General features: G+C 41.1%; 1 non-coding gene across 1 annotated transcript; it reads right to left on the reverse strand.

Annotated features, from left to right (window-relative positions):
* Positions 1-1,173: 1,173 nt before the first annotated feature.
* TRNAF-GAA lies at positions 1,174-1,245 on the reverse strand. Its single transcript has one exon. It is a non-coding gene; the product is annotated as a tRNA-Phe (tRNA).
* Between the last annotated feature and the right edge of the window lie 17,208 nt (positions 1,246-18,453).

Raw genomic sequence — 18,453 nt, forward strand, 5'->3', positions numbered from 1 at the left:
AAACAGACAGGAACGGGCAAATTTAACTCAGATGACCATTATATCTATTATGGAGAAATGGAATAGCTTTCATGGTCAACAAAAGTCTAAAATGCAAGTACTTGGTTGCAACCTCAAAAATGACAGAATGATCTTGGTTCATTTCCAAGGCAAACCATTCAACATCACAGTAATCCAAGTCTATGCCCCAGCCACTAATGCTGAAGAAGCTGGAGTTGACCAGTTCTATGAAGACCTACAACATCTTCTAGAACTAACACCAAAAAAGATGTCCTTTTCATCATAAGGAATTGGAGTTCAAAAGTAGGAAGTCAAGAGATACCGGGAGTAACAGGCAAATTTGGCCTTGGAAAAGTGAAACAGGGCCAAGACTAATAGAGTTTTGTCAAGAAAACATGATGGTCATAGCAAACACCCTCTACCAACCATCCAAGAGACAACTCTACACATGGACATCACCAGATGGTCAATACCAAAATCAGATTGATTATGTTCTTTGCAGCCAAAGATGGAGAAGCTCTATACAGTCAGTAAAAGTAAGACCTGGAGCTGACTGTGGCTCAGATCATGAACTCCGTATTGCAAAATTCAGGCTTAAATTGAAGAAAGTAGGGAAAACCACTAGGCCATTCAGGGATGACCTAAATCAAATCCCTTAGGTTTATACAGTAGAGGTGACAAGTCGATTCAAGGGATTAGATCTGGTAGACAGAGTGCCTGAAGAACTATTGATGTAGATTTGTAACATTGTACAGGAAGCAGTGACTAAAACTATCCCAAAGAAAAAGAAATGCAAGAAGGCAAAGTGATTGTCTGAGGAAGCTTTACAAATAGCTGAGGAAAGAAGAGAAGCTGAAGATAAGGGAGAAAGGGAATGATAGACCCAACTGAATGCCGAGTTCCAGAGAATAGCAAGGAGAGATGAGAAGGCCTTCTTAAATGAACAATGCAAAGAAATAGAGGATAGTGATAGAATGGAAAAGACTAAAGATCTCACCAAGAAAATTGGAGCTATCAAGGGAACATTTCATGCAAAGTGAAGTGAAGTGAAGTCGCTCAGTCGTGTCCGACTCTTTGCGACCCCATAGACTATAGCCTATCAGGCTCCTCCTCCCATGGGATTTTCTAGGCAAGAGTGCTGGAGTGGATTGCCATTTCCTTCTCCAGGGGATCTTCCCGACCCAGGAATCGAACCCGGGTCTCCTGCATTTCAGGCAGGCACTTTACCGTCTGAGCCACCAGGGAAGCCCATTTCATGCAAGGATGACCACAATAAAGGACAGAAACAGTAAGGACCTAACAGAAACAGAAGAGATTAAGAAGTTGCAAGAATACACAGAAGAACTATACAAGAAAGGACTTAGTGACTCAGATAACCATGGTGGTGTGGTCACTCACCTAGAGCCAGACGTTCTGGAGTGTGAAGTCAAGTGGGCTTTGGGTAGCATTACTGTAAACAAAGTTAATGGAATTGACAGGATTCCAGCTGTGCTATTTAAAATCCTAAAAGATGATGTTCTTAAAGTGCTGTTCCTAGTATGTCAGCAAATTTGAAAATCTCAGCAGTGGCCATAGGTCTGGAAAAGGTCAGTTTTCATTCTATTCCCAAAGGACAATGCCAAAGAACGTCAAAACTACCCTTCAATTGTGTAGATCACAACACACTGTGGAAAATTCTTGAAGAGATGGGAGTACCAGACCACCTTATCTATCTCCTTAGAAACATGTGTACTGGTCAAGAAGCAACAGTGACAACTGGACATGAAGCATACATTGGTTCAGAATTGGGAAGGGAGTACAACAGCTGTATACTGTCACCCTGCTGATTTAATTTCTATGTAGAGTTCAGTTCAGTCGAGTACATCACGTGAAACACCGGGCTGGATGAATCATAAGCAGCAATCAAGATTGTCAGGAGACTCAGTCTTCTTATTTGTAAAGTGAAAATAATAATAGTTATCTCATATGATTGTTGTGAGGAACCTTGGTGCAGAGCTAAATAGTCAACAGATGATGGTTATTATTATTACTTCATTTTTAAATCCATGCATAGTAAACTTGTAACAATGGTTGTTTCCAGAAAGAAATGGGTATCTGGGGAAGGACGTGGAAGGGAGACTTACATTTTGGTATATTTATCCTTTCATACTTTTCAAACTCTCTACCCTCTATATACATTACCAATGCGAAATAAAGATTGGTTTTAAAACTAAAAAAAAAAAAAAAGATTGTCAGGAGAAATAGCAACCTCAGATATACAGATGATACCACTCTAATGGCAGAAAGTAAAGAGAAACCTCTTGATGGAGGTGAAAGAGGAGACTGAAATTCACTCAGTGAAAGTCTGAATGAATATTTTCCTTTCTCTACACCTCCACTACCAAACTGGAAAAGTACATTTGAAGAAACGAGTTTGCTCAACTTACACTAAAACAAGATAATAGTGGATCTCTAGGACAGATAATGAGGTACTTTATAGAACTTAATAAAGATACACATTTTTTTCAATGTGTAACATGGAGACTTGGAAAATAGTAGATTGAGTTACAACAAAGGCTGAGATCTATTTTTAAAAATCCCTCTGGCTTGTATGACTTCCTTCTGCTGTCCCTTAAAAGGTGGAAGTAGATAAAGGGAGGCATATCAGCTCAGGGGTGTGTGGTCTGAAGGTGGATGCATGGGCATTGGATAGCAAGGAGAATCCTGAGGGAGGCAGGATGTTCCAGGGCCAACTGTACCTGTGGGCAGCTGAGAGCATGTGTCTGTGACACGTGTTCCAGTTGATTAGAAGGAGCAGAGAGTCCAGAGCTCTTCTTCATTTGGTGTCTCTTCACCAGGACTGAGACTACTCCCTAGGCTCCCTGAAGTCATGAAGACTGTTTTGCTAACTTTGGCTGCACTGCTCCTCTCACCCCAGGTCATTCCAGGTAACCTAGGCCTTTTCCGGGGAGAGATGGAGGGGTGGAGAGTGGATCTTGGTTGGGACACTCCAGGGCTTGGGAGGATGGGCTGGCAGGCAGAAATGTGAAACACCATTGATCTGGGGAAAGAGTAAAAAGCCCCCAATTCCTGGGTGAGACCCCACCCCACCATTTAATAGCATGCTACTTGGCTCCTCTGAATTTCAGTGTACTTATTATTTATCCATTTGAAATAATGAGGTTGAGGGATCAACCTTAAACACACTGAAATTTTGTTGTGCAGCCAATGGAGCTTTTTAATTTTTCGAACTCACATACGAAGGGACTTAAATGCTCATCTTTGCCAGTGAAAGGTTCCAGGTCTTAGGCAGCAACTGTAACCTCTAGAATTTTCCCTCAATGCCCCCAAATCTCTTCTCTTTGGTCAGTGACGGGGTCAAGGGCAGGGGGTCGGATGTGTGAGGAGCGGTGGGGGAGGACATGGGAAGCAGGAAAGAAGGAAGCCAATAGTGATCTTTTCTCACAGTGTCCCTGAAACCACTTGGATTTACACTAATCACACCTGCCTTAAGTGAGGTCGAATCTCATGATTACTGTTGCCCGTCTGTGCCAGCCCCGACACTGGACCCATGGAAAGGTTTTAAGCAGAGATAAGGTTGCTTCAAACTTGCCCAAACCCTCCCTTTAAAATGACTTAAGTTTCTACCCCTACTGCCCTCCAGATATCTCTTTAACCTTCCACAGTGTCAGGATGTGGGGGGATTGCTTGAGAGCAGTCTGGACCCACACCCACGTCTGCTCATGGTAGACACATACAGTAAACAGCTTCACCTGACGATGAGAGGAGAATCTCCAAATCCTGGGTTAGTTAGAACCGGCTTCATCATTTGTTAGTTCTGTGAACCCCAGCAAGCCACTTGGCTTCTCTGAGTTCCAACTTAGTCACTCTGAGCTTCCCTGGTGGCTCAGTGGTAAAGGACCCACCTGCCAATGCAGGAGATGCCGGCTCGATCCCTGTGTGGGGAGAAAGAAATGGCAACCCACTCCCGTATGCTCGTCTGGAAAATCCCAGGGACAGAAGAGCCCAGCGGGCTACACAGTCCATGGGGTCCCAAAAGAGTTGGACACAACTTAGTGACTGAAACAGCAACACAAATTATTAGGTTTAGGGTTCAATATTGAATACACTGAAATTTTAGTGTGCAACAATTGTATCTTTTCTATTTTTTATAACTCATGAGAATTTTCCCAGGAACTTTCATTCTGTTGGTGAGAAAGTTGGAGGTTAGAAAGGCCCCAGGGGCTGTAGGTAAACTCAGCATACAATTTTATCCTTCTTTTCTGGTTTGAAACAGTCTCTTGGATTAATTCATTCTGCTTTGGGTAAATGTTTAGTCTTTTGGTGTTTCTCCTTTTCCTCTCTCCCTTTCTACTTCCCTTGATGGCAGCTGGATTTAGGGGCCAGTAGCTATGCCATTACTTAAAGAATTCACTTATTCAATAAATATTGTGGAGTTCATTCCATGTGTCAGGCAATGTGGTAAGTGGGGCAGACAGAGCAGTGAACCCACCCACCCACCAACCACCTACCCCAAATACCCGTCCTCTTGGAGCTTACATTCTCTGTGGGGAGGCAATAAACAGAGTAAGCCAGGAAATGGACAGCAAGCATCAGAGGAGGGAGATGTAGAATTTAAGAAGGGATGTAAGGGAATACCCCACTGAAACAAATTAGAACAAAGACATGAAGTAAATGAGGGGGTGAGCCATGCAGATATGCTGGGAAGAACATTCATTTATTAGCTGAACTGCTTATAAAAGACGTGCTTCTCTTCGTCTGCTATTTGGTTACCTTGTGATTTTGAGAGTTCAAAGGGGAGAGGAAGGACAAATGCTTGATTCTGTCTTTGCTTTTCAGTTTGCAAGTTAATGAATTCATTTTCTGTTAACCTCGGAGGACAAACAATTTGTTTCTCCTAAATATTATTTTGGACTCATGGTTCTAAGCCACAGTTCCAATCTATTGCAATTATTCCTACTGAAGCACAAAGTTTTCTATTCTTGACCCATGGGAATTTCTTCCATTTAGCTCTGGGTATGATAGAATAGTTTTAGGCTCATCTTACAATTTCTTAACTAGAACTGGAAAAAGTCACATTGCCAAGGTATTGGTTTCTTTTATTTTAGTGGGAAATGATATTTTTAGACTACAATATGAGTCTTAAGAATACTAATTTGTATTGGTCAACATTTCTTACCTTTTTTTCATTCATTAAAACTGGAAACATTTCTATCCATCCATCTGTCCACATACTTAGAAAATAAAGTACTTGTGGGTTTATACTGGTACTTCCAATTCAAATACAGAGCACAAATTCAGAACAATTTCTATACCACATCAGATTTTTAAAAATTGAAGTATAGTTGATGTACAATATTATATAAATTTCAGGTGTATGACATAGTGATTCACAGTCTTTAAAGGTTATATTCCTTTTAAAGTTGTTGTAAAATATTAACCATATTCCCTGTGGTATACACTGTAACCTTGTAGCTTATTTTTTTATATATAGTAGTTTGTGCCTCTTAATCACCTACCTCTATCTTGCCCTCCCTGGTTCCCTTTCCCAGTGGTAGTTTATTCTCTATATGTAAGTCTGTTTTTTTTTTTTTTGTTGTTGTTATATTCACTGATTTGTTTTATTTTTTAGGTTTATTATTTTACTTGGCATAATACCATCCAAGTCATTCCATGTTGCTGCAAATGGCAAAATTTCACTCTTTTAATGGCTGAGTACTATTCCATTTTTTGTGTATACCACATTTCTTTTTCCATTCATTTCTGTTGAAACCAGTATTTTTGTCTTGTGTTGAGAATCTTGGTTTTCAAGATCACAGAGGATGATAAGAGTTAGAGTATTCCATAATTACTCATTTGATGTCTCCCTCATCACATATACAATAGTTTATGTATACTGTATAACAAAATCAACAGTACCAGAATAACATGATTACTCAAACTAGTCAAAATTTGTGCAGAGACTGTCACAGTATTCTCCGATTTTTGAACTGTAATGTCTCTATACTGTTAGAACATATATCCACTACACGTTTCAGTATGTTGATACCAGTTTGTTTTTGTCCTTTGTATTTAGAAGTTAGTTTTTTTATTATAACACTTTTCTTGAATATCTTGAAAAATATGACACCATTTTTTTCTTAGATAAAGCATTGCTCTCAAAAAGTCCAAGTACAGTTTAATTTTTTTTCCCTTTATGTCATCTTGTATTTTAGGGGCTTAAATGCCCAAAGCTTTGTTTCCTTTTGTCCAGTAATTTTAGGAGAATGTATCTTGTCTTGGGTCAGTATTTTCAGGTATGCTGTATACTTTTGCAGTACATGCTTTCAAATCTTTTTCTGTTTAGGAACATTTATTGAACCTAGTTTGTAGTATTTTTTCCATTCCCTTGATTTTGTTTTCTTCTTTGGTAGTTCCTATTATTTGTATGTTGAAATTTTTTTGTTTGTCATGAATATTTGTAACACTCATTTATTCTATTTTATTTCTTTCTTTTTGATTAAGAAACCCTCCTCATCATCCTGTATTTATTTTAAGCCATTATCTCTTGCATTTTTTGATCATATATTCCTTCTAGTTTAATCTTTACTAATTTTTAAAACATGTGACTCTTTCTGAGGTTCTGTAATGTTATATCTAAATTTATTTAATGCTTGTATTTTTATGCAGTATTTCTCTTAATTTCAACAATGGCTTGAGACAGGTGCTATATCTCCGTTTTAGAAAAGAGGAAATGGATGATCTGATAAATGAAATAACCTGATTGAGGTCTTCTGGTTTGGCTTGTGTTGTAGATAAATTTCAAATCCGGCTGTGTGAGTTCCAAGAGTCCATGCTCCTAATCATTATAACCCACTGGCTCTAAAAGAAGGACCATTAGGGGTGGGCTGGGATTGGAATGGGGTGTCCAGAAAGAGTGTGAGACTATAACACCACTGTAAATCTAGAGGTGATGCCCCCATTTTCAATGGTCCTCCTTTTTCTGCCTGGCTGCCAGGATTTATTTCCTCACAGGACTGATCCTGGCTTCCTTCTTTTTTCCTCAGGCAGCACTGAAAAATGCTGGAATCTTCATGGCAACTGCCGTGACACATGTTCCAGGAATGAAAAAATCTATGTTTTCTGCCTGAGTGGTAAACTGTGCTGCGTGAAGCCCAAGTTTCAGCCAAATACATCACCACGGTTAATTAATGCTTGAAGCCGAGGGCACAAAAATGAAGATAACGTTGCCCTGAGCCTGTCCTCAGCTGATTCCTGGGTTTCATTAAAACACTTTTGACTGACTTCTGTGTGTGTCTCTTAGTAATCCTAACCAAACTCCAGTAGAAGAAGTGGGTAAGGAAGAAAACATTGGAGAGGAACCTGGACCTACTATGTGCCTGATTCCTTTCAAGTAGCCTAAGAGGAAGATACTGTCATCACTTTTATTTTATGGTTGGGGAAGCTCAGGCTATTTAAGTCATTCATCCAATTCCAGTTATATAGCTAACATGAGCAGGTGTTGAGACTACATATTAGCTTGCAATTAGCTCCATGCCTCCTGGACATTCATGAATATACATACAAAAATGCATATTGCATTTCTTTGAATCTCTCAAATGAAAAACTAGGGGGTAGGACTTCCTTGGTGGCACAGTGGAAAGAAATCAGCCTTCTAATACAGGGGACACAGGCTAGATACTTGTTCTGGGAAGATATCACATGCCATGGAGTAGCTAAGCCCATGTATCACAACTAAGGAAGCCTACACTCTCTCGGGTCTGCAAGCCGCAATTCTGAGCTCCTGGGCCACAACTACTGAGCCTGCACTCTAAAGCCCATGCTCTGCAACAAGAGAAGCCACTGCAATGGGAAGCCCACCCACCACACAAAGAGTAGCTCTCACTGGCTGCAACTAGAGAAAGCCCTTGGGCAGCAACAAAGACCCAGCATGGCAAAAAAAGAGAGAAAGAGAGAGAAAAACTGGGGTAGACAGCATTACATGCATGCTCATTTGCTCAGTTGTGTCTGACTCTTTGCGTCCTATGGACTGTAGCCTGCCAGGCTTCCTTATCCATGGGATTTTTCAGGTAAGTCTACTGGAGTGGGTTGCCATTTTCTCCTCTAGGGGATCTTCCTGACCAAAGGAATCAAACCCATGTCTCCTAGACAGTCTTATATGGAGTCTTATTTTCTGGGTTTGTTATAGAAACTCTTAAACAGGAAACTGTTAATCCCCAGATCCAATTCTTACCCCCCTGCGTCTCTCTTTTCTTATACATCTAGTTTAAATTTTCATCAAAGTCATACATCCACATGATTTAAAAATGGAATTTATTTAAACTAAAAACAACCCCTAAAATGTTCATCCATGTGATTTTAAGTGTCAACTTTGAATAAAAAACTATAATAAAATATAGGAGTCACCCATTTCCCTTTCTCCATTTCTTACCTCTTTCACAAAACCACTTGTTTCTTTGGATTCTACTTCTCTAACTATTAGTAAGAGATATGCTTACTTACATTGCTTCTTATTTCTTTTTTTCAGTTTCAGGTGCTATCCATTGAATTCTTGCTACAGAAGATGAGAATTTAACTGTCTTTCATACCTTTTGAATACATTCAGAATCATTGGTAGCTCAGCTGGTAAAAAAATCCGCCTGCAACACAGGAGACCCTGGTTCAGTTCCTGGGTCGGGAAGATCCACTGGAGAAGGGATAGACTACCCACTCCAGTATTCTGACCTGGAGAATTCTGTGGACTGTATAGTCCATGGGTTCGCAAAGAGTCAGACACAGACTGAGCAACTTTCACTTTCACTTTCTCTTCCTGTTGGCCTCTCTCCCTGGGCAGTCAGATCTGCTCTACTCTGAATTGGTTGCTTCTATACCTGGTGACCAACTGCCATCCTGGAACTCCATTTACATCATCCTGGGGTTTTCTTTGATTTTATCCTTAGATAAATGTCCTGCTTTGGGGTTTTGAGGTCTTTCTTGATATATTCCTTTATTTTGGCAGGGCATTGCCTGGTCATTTCCTGAAAAAGTCTGGCCTCATGTACTAATCTCATGCTAGTTTAGTAGTCTGGCTGCTCATTTCATATTGGAAGTGATTTCCTCTGAGAATTTTGAAAACATTGCTCCTCTATCTTTCTGCTGGATGCTTAATGGGCCCTGTCAGTCTGGAAACTCATGAACTTCAATTCTAGGACATCTTTTTTTTTCTTGACTCATTTCTTTCGTGATTTCTTGCCCTTTGGTTTCCTGCTTCCTATTTCTGGAATTCTTATTTTTTAAATGTACAGTCACCTGAATGATTCTGTTTTATATTGGTCTCTCTTGCTTTTATCTCTGCCATTTTATTCTCATTCCTAGGCATTTCTTTGTACTCTGAGTCTCTAAAGTTTTTTCTCATTCTTTCTATTTTATTCTTTTTTTTTTCTTTTAAAAATAACATCCTCTTCTTGTTTCATGGCTTCTGTCTTGTACTAGTTATATTTCCTCTGGAAGAATGCTCTGCAATCCAGATAGACTTAATGTGTTCAGTCGCTCAGTTGTGTCTCTTTGTGACCCCATGGAGTATAGCCCACTAGGCTTCTCTGTCCATGGGATTTCTCAGGGAAGAACACTGGAGTGGGTTGCCATTTTCTTCTCCAGAGGATTTTCCCCATTCAGGGACCATACAGTCATTTCCTGCATTGGCAGGTGGATTCTTTACCACTGCACCATCAGAGAGTCCCAGACTGAATGTGTCCTCCCTATAAATTCATATATTGAAGTCCTGAACCTCAATATGATTGTACTGATGGACAGAGCCTTTGGGGAGGTGATTAATTCATGAGAGTAGATCCCTTATGAATGATTTATTGCCCTTCTAAAAATGACCCGAGAGCTCTCTTGTCCCTTCTACCAAGTGAAGACACAATGAGAAGGCCACCTCTGAACCAGAAGCTGAATCTGCTAGTGCATTGATTTTGGACTTCCCAGATTCCATATCTAAGGGAAATAAATGTTTATTGTTTAAACCACCCAGTCTGTGGTAGTTCGTTATAGTAGGCTGAACAGATTAAGACACATAGTGTGTATGTCTTCAGGTTTTTCCTTTGATATTGGGCCAATTTCCCTGGGAAAGCTCCTCCACAATCCTGCTCAGAAGGTACAAGTTCGTCACTATTGTCAAAATGGAGATGGGAGAGAAACTTTTTACTTTATTTATTATTTACTTTTGGTTACACTGGGTCTTTGTTGCTGCACATGGGTACAGGCTTCTCATTGTGGGGGCTTCCCTTGTTGCAGAGCACAGGATTTAGGCTCATGGGCTTCAGTGGTTGTAGCACACAGGCTCAGTATTTGTGGCCTGTGGATTCTAGGGCATGCAAGTTTCAACAGCTGTGGCACAGGGGCTCATTAGCTGTGACTGGTGGTCCGTAGAGCCCAGGCTCAGTAGTTGTGGTGCACAGGCTTTAGTTGCCTGTGGCTTGTGGAATCTTCCCAGACCAAGGATTGAACCCACGTCCCCCTGCATTAGTAGATGGATTTCTATCCACTGTGCCATCAGGAAAGTCCTGGATCTTAACTTTAAATATGTAAAAGTTTACTTGACTCTCCTGGGTTCAATATGATACCCTTGCTTTCAACTGGCATAGTATGCCTTGCCCCTTGAACCAGACACTGTTTGTATTAACCTCCTCAGACAGTAAGGCTCTAACTTTCTGCTGAGATAGTAGAGGAATGGTCATGGGCATCACTGAGGGATGCTACAGAGCTTGCCTAGAGGGGATCAGACCGAGACGGAGAAGGGAGCCAGGGCTTACAGCAACCGGGGCTCAGATTTTGGTGGACAACTGTCTTGCCTAAATAGAGTCTGGGCAGGAATCCTGACCAGCAGCTCTGCTCATCTGCAGAGCCAAGCAAGTAACCTCATCTGGGCAGGGAGTTCAGCTGAGCTCGGTTGGCTTTTCTGACTGATTCTGATTTCCAGCCAATTAGCCATACTAGTCGTGGAGCCCAGTCGATTACCACCCAGGCAGGGAAGCCAATTTACAGCCCTGCCCCAGTGTTGAGTATAGCCTCCAATGCCTCTGGTCAGGAAGACTGACCAGAGTTCTGGGAACCCACAGAGCCCATTCTACAGCCCCACTTGGGCAGGCAACCAGGCTAGCATCTTGCTCAACTGTTCAGTTTTGCCTCTGGGCCTACCTACCCAGAGAGGCTGAACAATGACCCTGGACAGCCTTAGAATTCAACCCAGAGCCGAGTCTAGCCTACAGTCCTGCCCTGTAGCTCAGCCCAGCCTATGGCCTTATCCAACTGCTAAACAAAGCCTGTGGCCCTACCCAGGCAGAAAATCTAGGCAGTGACACCACCCCGTCATGGAGCATAGCCTACAGCGCCACCCACCTGTAGAGCACTGTCTTCCCTTGGGTTGGTCATCTGGATTAAGAAAGTTAATTTTACTTAGGAACACAGGTGTGCAAATCCTTTGAAAATTTCCCCATTAGTTTCTGAGAAATTTTAAACATGTTTATTTTCTAGCATTTTTATTAATATTACCTTTCCATTTTATGCTATCATATTTTAATTTCTAACTGTATGTGGTGGGAGAACATGGTTGGATTATTTTGCATGTAACTGTCCAGTTTTCCTAACACTATTTATTGAAGAAACTATCATTTCCCTATTATATATTCTTGCTTCATTTGTCAAAGATTAATTGGCCATATAAACATGAGTTTATTTCTTTGCTCTCTGTTCTGTTCCATTGATCTATGTGCCTTTTTTGTCCCAATATCATCCTCTTTTGATTACTGTAACTTTGTAGTATAGTTTGAAATCAGACGGCATGATACCTCTAGTTTTGTTCTTCATTCTCAAGATTGCTTTGGCTATTTGGGATCTTTTGTGCTTCCATATAAATTTTAGAATCATTTGTGGTTATTCTGTGAAACATGACATTGGTGTTTTGACAGCAATTGCATTAAACTTGTATATTTCCTTGGGTCATATGGTCATTTCAACAATATTAATTTTTCCAATTTGTGAGCATATCTTTCCATTTGTTTGAGTCATCTTCAGTTTCTTTCATCAATGTCTCATGGTTTTCAGAATATAAATCATAATCATCTGTTGTGGGTTGAATTGTATCCCCTCTTTCAAATATGGGCTTCCCTGATAGCTCAGTTGGTAACGAATCTGCTTGCAATGCAGGAGATCCTGGTTCAGTTCCTGGGTTGGGAAAATCCCCTGAAGAAGGGAAAGGCTACCCACTCTAGTATTCTGGCCTGGAGAATTCCATGGGCTCAAATCCTAACCCAAGTACCTGACAATGTGACTTCAGTGGAAATAGCACCTTGACATGTAAGAACAGGGTCTCCTATGTTCCTTTATTAGTATCCCATGGATCTTACTCCTAAAACAACCTGATGTGGTGAGACCCATTCAAGGATCCTAGAGAGAACTTAAGCCTTTACAGTAAGAAGAGCAAATATTTGTGCATTGACTCTATAAGGAGCAGGCACAAACTGGGACTGTGGTTTGTAAGTGCCAAATAACATAGAAGATGTATGTACCAAGGGAAGAGGCCTCTGATCCCAATGTATAAAGAGAGTTGGAATCTGATGAGGTAGCCCTAGGGATCCTTAGGTGTAAACTCAATCAGCATGGTCTGTGTTGGTGGTGTTCTGCAGCATTTCATTTTCTGTGCCTTTTTAGCACCCAGAGAACCATAGCATGGGCCTCCCTTTGACTCAGTGGTAAAGAATCTGGCCGCAATGTCTGAGACACTGGTTCGATCCTTGGGTTGGGAAGATCCCCAAGTGGAGCGCATGGCAACCCACTCCAGTATTCTTGCTAGGAGTATCCCATGGATAGAGGAGCCTGGTGGGCTAGAGTCCATAGGGTCGCAAGAGATCAGACATGACTGAAGCAGCTGAGCAGCAGCAGCAGAACCACAGCCTATCAGGACTGAGTTGATCTCTGTGCCCCATCTATTCCAATCTGCGCATTGGTGAGATTAAAGTCCAAGAGAAAAGGCGACTCTCCTAAAGTCACATAGCAAGCACGTGGCACAGCCAGTACATGTTGCTGAGTATTTTCAACTCTTCTTTCTCTCACCCTCAATGCCAAAAATCCTTTCCAAACTGGGCATTTCAAGTAGTGGGGTCTACTCTCAGAAAGTAATTATATAAACGTAGTCTTCCTAAAGTCTGAACGAATGCTTTCCCTTCTCTACACCTCCACTATCAAACTGGAAAATTACATTTGAAGAAATGAGTTTGCTCAGCTTACACTAAAACATGATAATAGTGGATCTCTAGGACAGATAATGAGGTACTTTATAGAACTTAATAAAGATACACATTTTTTTCAATGTGTAACATATAGTCTTGGAGAAGTTTAGATTGATAACAAGGGCTGAGATCTATTTTTAAAAATCCCTCTGGCTTGTATGATTTCCCTCTGCTGTCCCTTAAAAGGTGGAAGTAGATAAAGGGAGGCATATCAGCTCAGGGGTGTGTGGTCCAAAGGTGGATGCATGGGCATTGGATAGCAAGGAGAATCCTGAGGGAGGCAGGATGTTCCAGGGCCAAATGTACCCGTGGGCAGCTGAGAGCATGTGTCTGTGACACGTGTTCCAGTTGATTAGAAGGAGCAGAGAGTCCAGAGCTCTTCTTCGTTTGGTGTCTCTTTGCCAGGACTGAGACTACCTCCTGGGCTCCCTGAAGTCATGAAGACTGTTTTGCTAACTTTGGCTGCACTGCTCCTTTCACCCCAGGTCATTGCAGGTAACCTAGGCTTTTTCCAGGGAGAGATGGAGGGGTGGAGAAGTGGGTCATGGTTGGGACATTCCAGGGCTTAGGAGGATGGGCTGGCAGGCAGAAATGTGAAACACCATTGATCTGGGGAAAGAGTAAAAAGCCCCCAATTCCTGGGTGAGACCCCATCCCACCATTTAGTAGCACACTACTTGGCTTCTCTGAGTTTCAATGTACTTATTTATCCATTTGAAATAATGAGGTTGAGGGATCAATATTAATCACACTAAATGTTTGATGTGCAGGAAATGGAGCTTTCTAATTTTCTAAACCCATATAAGAGGGGACCTGGCATCCAAATGCTCATCTTTGCCAGTGAGAGGTGCCAGGTCTTAGGCAGCAACTGTAACCCCCAGAATTTCCCCTTCTCTTTGCCCCCAAATCCCTTCTCTTTGGTCAGCTCCAAGGGTCAAGGGCAGTAGGTCAGATGTGTGAGGAGCAGTGGGGGAGGACATGGGAAGCAGGAAAGAAGGAAGCCAATAGTGATCTTTTCTCACAGTGTCCCTGAAACCACTTGGATTTGCACTAATCACACCTGCCTTAAGTGAGGTCGAATCTCATGATTAATGTTGCCCATCTGTGCCAGCCCTGACACTGGAGCCATGGAAAGGTTTTAAGCAGAGAAAAGGTCACTTCAAACTTGCCCAAACCCTCCATTTAAAATGACTTAAGTTTCTACCCCTACTGCCCTCCAGATATCTCTTTAACCTTAGTGTCAGGATGTGGGGGGATTGCTTGAGAGCAGTCTGGACCCACACCCACCTCTGCTCATGGTAGACACATACAGTAAACAGCCTCACCTGACGATGAGAGGAGAATCTCCAAATCCTGGGTTAGTTAGAACCGGCTTCATCATTTATTAGTTCTGTGAACCCCAACAAACCACTTGGCTTCTCTGAGTTCCAACTTAGTCACTTTGAGCTTCCCTGGTGGCTCAGTAGTTAAGGACCCACCTGCCAATGCAGGAGATGCCAACTTGATCCCTGTGTGGGGAGAAAGAAATGGCAACCCACTCCCGTATGCTCGTCTGGAAAATCCCAGGGACAGAAGGTGCTTGCAGGCTACAGTCCATAGGGTTGCAAAGAGTTGGATATGACTGAGCGTCTAAGCAGAGCACAACACAGCTATGTTATTATTTAGTTAAAGAATTCACTTATTCAGTAAATATTGTAGCATTCATCCCAGGTGTCAAGCATTGTAGTAGATGCTGGACATAGAGCAGTGAACCCATCAATCAGTCGAAAACCAACTATATAAAATCCTCGTTCTCTTGGAGCTTACATTCTGTGTGTGGCGGCAATGAACAGAGTAAGCACGGAAATGGATAGCAAGCATCAGGGGAAGTGGATGTGCAATTTAATAAGAAAGGATGTAAAGGAATGCCGCACTGAAATGAATTAGAATAAAGACATGAAGGAAGTGAAGGGGTGAGCCATGCAGATATGCTGGAAAGAACATTCATTTAATAGCTGAACTACTTGTAAAAGAGATGCTTCCCTTCATCTACTATTTGGTTACCTTGTGGTTTAAAGAGTTCAAAGAGGAGAGGAAGGGCAAATGGCTTGACTCTATCTTTCCTTATCAGTTTGCAAGTTAATGAATTCATTTTCTGTACCTCTGAGGTCGATCAATTGGTTTTTCACAAGTATTATTTTGAATTCATGGTTCTAAGTCACAAGTCCAATCTATTGCAATTATTCCAATTGAAGCACAAAATTTCCTATTTTTGACCAATGGGAATCTCTTCCACTTAGCTCTGGGTATGACAGAATGTTTTTAGGCTCATCTTACAGTTTTTTACCCAGGAACTGGAAAAAACCATGTAGCCCAGGTATTGGTTTCTTTTATTTTAGTTGGCAATGATATTTTTAGACTACAATATGGGTACTAGGAATACTGATTTCTTTTGGTTGGTCAGTATTTCTAGCCTTTTTTTCAGTGATTAGAAGTGGAAAATTTTCTATGCATCCATCCATCCACCTATTTAGAAACAAAATAGTTGTGGGTTTATATGGTACTTCCAATTCAAATACAAAGCATCATTTTAGAACAATCTATACCACATAAGAAATCTTAAAAATTGAAGTATAGTTGATATACAATATTATAAAAATTTCAAGGGTGTGACATACTGATTCACAATTTTTAAAGGTTATATGCCTTTTAAAATTATTGTAAAATGTTGATTATATTCCCTGTGGTATACAATATAATTTTGTAGCTTGTGTTTTTATATACATAGTAGTTTGTGCCTTTTAATCACCTACCTCTATGTTGCCCTCCCCGGGTCCCTCTTCCCACGGGTAGGTTGTTCTCTATCTGTGAGTCAGTTTCTTTTTTATACATTCACTAGTTGGTTTTACATTTTGGGTTTATTATTTTGCTTAGCATAATGTCCTCCAAGTCATTCCATATTGTTGCAAATGGCAAAATTTTGCTCTTTTTTAATAGCTGCGAGTATTCCATTATTTGTGTATATCACATCTTCTTTATCCATTCATATCTATTGAAACCAATATTTTTTTTTCCTAAGGTCACAGAGGATTATAGAATTAGAATATCCCAAAATTAATCATTTGATTTCTCTGTCATCACATATACAATAGTTTCAGTATAATAAAACCAACACTACCAGTATAACATGATTACTCAAAGTTGTCAAAGTTTTTGTATAGGTTTTCACCATTATTCTCCCATTTTTGTACTGCGCTATTTCTATATTGTCAGAACATGTATCCATTACGTACTCTGCTCTCTCTTTTTAAATTCTAATTATAATTCTATGAGTAACTATATTTAATGTTTATTACTAGTCCTGTGTCATGGCCTGTCTCATTTGGTTGTTTAGCTCTTTCAGTATCTCCTGAGTTTCAATATGTTGATACTTGTTTTTGTCCTTTGTATGTAGAAGTCAGTTTTGCTGGATGTAACGTTTTTTTTTTCCTTGAATATCTTAAAAATGTGACACTATTTTTTTCAGGGGTAAAGCATCACTGCCAGAAAGTCCAAGTACAGTTTACTTTTCTTTCCTTTATGTCATCTTATATTCTGGGGGCCTTCTAGTTTAATCTTAACTTACGAAATAATTTTTAAAATTTGTAACTCTTTCTGAGGTCCTGTAATGTTATACCTGAATTTATTTAATGCTTGTATTTTTATGCACTATTTCACTTAATTTCAGCAACAGTTCTTTGTGACAGGTGCCCTACTTTCTTTCTAAAATAGAGGAAATGGATGATCTGAGAAGTGAAATGACCTACTTGAGGTCTCCTGGTTTGGCTTGTGTTGTAGACAGATTTCAAATCCAGCTGTATGAGTTTCAATAGTCTATGCTCCTAATCATTATAACCCACTGACTCTAAGAGAAGGACCATTAGGGGCAGGCTGGAATTGGAATGGGGTGTTCAAAAAGAATGTGAGACTATGGTGGTGGTGGTTTAGTCTCCAAGTGGTGTCCAACACTGCAACTCCATGGACTGTACTCTGCAAGGATCCTCTTCCCATGGGATTTCCCAGGCAAGAATATTGGAGTGGGTTGCCATTGCTTTCTCCAGAGGATCTTCCTGACTCAGGGATCAAACCAGGGTCTTCTTCATTGTATCGGGATTCTTTACCAATTGAGCCAGCAAGGAAGCCCCTGAGACTCTACCACCACTATGTAAGTCTAGAGGTGACTTTTCCATTTCCAACGGTCCCCCTTTTCCAGCATGACTGTTCTCTCAAGTTCAGTTCAAACTAGGATCTATTTCCCCACAGGACTGATCCTGGCTTCCTTCTTTTTTTCTCTTTGTATCAGACAGCCCTGAAGACTGCTGGAATCTTCATGGCAACTGCCGTGACAGCTGTTACAAGAATGAAAAAGTCTATGTTTTCTGCCTGAGTGGTAAACTGTGCTGTGTGAAGCCCAAATACCAACCACATGGCTTACCAAAGTTAACTAAATATTGAAGCCCAAGGGCACAAAAATGAAGACAACGTTGCCCTGAGCCTGACTTCAGCGGATTCCTGAGTTTTATTAAAACGCTTTTGGCTGACTTCTGTGTGTGTCTCTTAGTATACCTAACCAAATTCCAGTAGAACAAGTGGGTGAGGAAGCAAACATTGGAGAGGAACGTGGGACTGCTATGTGCTAGGCAGGCACTTACTACCTCGCCTATTCCTTTCAAGTAACCTAAGAGGTAGATCCTGTCACCACTTTTTCGGTTGGGGAAGCTCAGGCTGTTTTGAAGTGATTCACCCAACTCCAGTTACATAGCTAACATGAGGAGGTGTTGAGATGACACATTAGCTCGCATGCGTGCGTGCATGCTAAGTTGCTTCAGTGGTGTCTGACTCTTTGCAACAGTAGCTCGCCAGGCTCCTCTGCCCAGGGGCTTTTCCAGGCAAGAATACTGGAGTGAATTGCCATTTCCCCTCCCAGAGGATCTTCCCACCCAGGGATCGAACTGTCTTCTCCTGCAATGGCTGCCGGATTCTTTACCAATGAGCCACCTGGGAAGCCCCAGACTGAATGTGTTCCCCTCTAAATTCATATATTAAAGTCCCAAGCCCCAATATGATGGTATTAAGGGGCAGAGCCTTTTAAGAGGTGATTTGGTTGTAAAAGTAGATCCCTTATGAATGAGGTTAGTGCCCCTTCTGAAAAAAAAAAAAAATCCCA

This window comes from Oryx dammah, unplaced genomic scaffold, assembly GCF_014754425.2.
Source record: "Oryx dammah isolate SB20612 unplaced genomic scaffold, SCBI_Odam_1.1 HiC_scaffold_10, whole genome shotgun sequence".
NCBI classification, from domain to species: domain Eukaryota; kingdom Metazoa; phylum Chordata; class Mammalia; order Artiodactyla; family Bovidae; genus Oryx; species Oryx dammah.